Raw genomic sequence first — 2,168 nt, forward strand, 5'->3', positions numbered from 1 at the left:
AAAAAAAAAAAAAAAAAAAAGGAGAAGAAATTGATGGTGAATGCCTTCATATATATAACTCAATTTGAAATAACTGGTGTTTCTTGAATTCTTTTTTTTTTTCGTAGTACATACTGCATATAATTTATCTTTCTTAAAGATTTAGGATTAACTTGACAGTTATATCTTTAGGACCCCCACCTCTCATAGTTAATTTCCTCATTTATATGCTATGTACATATTTATTTCATGTTTTTTCTTTTATTGAAAACATTTTTTCACACGATAAAATCTAATTATGGTTTCCCCTCCTTCGACTCCTCACAGTTCCTCCCATCTTTCCTCCCACCTCTCCTCCATTTCAGATTCACTCCATTTCTATCTTACTAGGAAACAAACAGGCTTTTAAGGGATAATAATAAAATAAATACTAAGATACTACACTAAGATACCATAAAAATGGACTAAGATACATTGGAATGGGAGAAAACAAAAAAACAGAAGGAAAAGAGCCCAAGAGAAGGCATAAGCAACAGTGATTCACCCAAAAGCCCGGGAGCTGTAGCATGCATGCAAGCCGAGGACCAGTGCGGTCCCTCCATTCTGCGTGGTCCCTCCGTGTGGTCCCTCCGTGCGGTCCCTCCGTGCGGTCCCTCCGTCCCGTGAGGTCCCTCCGTGTGTGCAGCCCCAGGCTCTGAATCCTTATGTGCTTGCTTGCTCATGGAGATCCACAGGCCTGGTTTCTCGGTGTCCCCCGTGCCCTCTGGCTCTAACACATCCCATGTGGGCCTGGGTCTTCCAGGTCTCCCACTCTCTGTGCCCCGTCTGGCTGCAGCTCCTGGAGGAGGCATCTTTGAGGATTCCTGAGCGCCAGTCCTGTTTCTCTTTCATTTCCTTCCCAGGGTGCTTAACTGGTAGGCTGCTGAAGGCTTCATTTTATTTCTAGGACATCTTTAAAAATGTTTTTGAGGTGTCGTTAATTTGTACTTTGGTGAAATAATTTTTGACATTGGACTTATTTATTTCTATAGGCGTGACTAACTTGAATTCACAATAGTTTATTGAACAAGTCATTTTTACTAACCCCATTCTAGAGTGTTATATTTAAAACTCTTTTAGAGATTAAAATTGTTTCTTTACCTTTGGTACAAGGAATTAAAAGCTTACCACCTCGGTTAGCCATGTGTGAGTGTTTAGTCGCTGTGTTGGTGTTTTATGAACAGAGTTGGGTCTTTTTTAAAATCATGTATGTAATGATAAATTTTTCATCTGTAATTCATTTTAACACATAAATGGAGTAAATATTCATAGTTAAAGACATTATAGATTATTATTCAGGAAACTTACTCATTTAGACTAATTTAGATTTATTTCTGCAGTGTATAGTGACTAACATCGAAGCCAATTCATTCAGAAGTTCTAAAAATATCCACATGTAATTCATACATTTTGATACTGACCAAATATAAATTTAAGATTGACACATAAGTACTGATCACGTTTCTCTTGGTTTAATCAAATTTCAATAAGAATAAGGGCTCATTTGTATAGTTTACAACATTGTAATTAAAATTGATATGATTGTTGTATTTTAATTATTTCCTGCTTTTCAATTTTTGGTTATCTAATTATGGGTTTATTTTTAAACCACTTACAGAGATGCTTTAGAATGTTCATGAATATTTAATTATTTGAAATTAACTTTCTAAATTAGATTTTCTTTTGAGAATATACTTGTAGGCTCTTCTGGTTGTGAAACCAGAATTTGAGTACTGAATGCAAATACTTCACTCTTTCAAAGTAGTGTAAATTGGAGTCCAGTTGGAATGGGTCATGATATGTACTCTAATTTTCATTCTTTATTAAACTTGTTATGTTAGTCCCAAGAAATATTAAAATAGATATCCATGTTCATTTAAAGGAGTATAATACACTTTCAGTTATTATACCTAAAGTGGTAAAATAGAGGGTTCTTTGAATGATGTTCTTCAAAGTTTTTATTTTTATATTTCATAATTTTTGTCTTGTAAAGAGAACTAGTTATACAAAATTTTAATTTTGTTGTTTTTAAAGAATTTCTAAAGTAGGAGGAGTCATGTCTTTTAAAGATTTATAAGATAGAAGAAGCTAGAGGGAGAGGACTCAGTGATGAGCTCAGAGAGGAATATAGAGAAGAAAAATGAAAAAAC

The sequence above is a fragment of the Mastomys coucha genome, unplaced genomic scaffold, assembly GCF_008632895.1.
Source record: "Mastomys coucha isolate ucsf_1 unplaced genomic scaffold, UCSF_Mcou_1 pScaffold21, whole genome shotgun sequence".
NCBI lineage: Eukaryota > Metazoa > Chordata > Mammalia > Rodentia > Muridae > Mastomys > Mastomys coucha.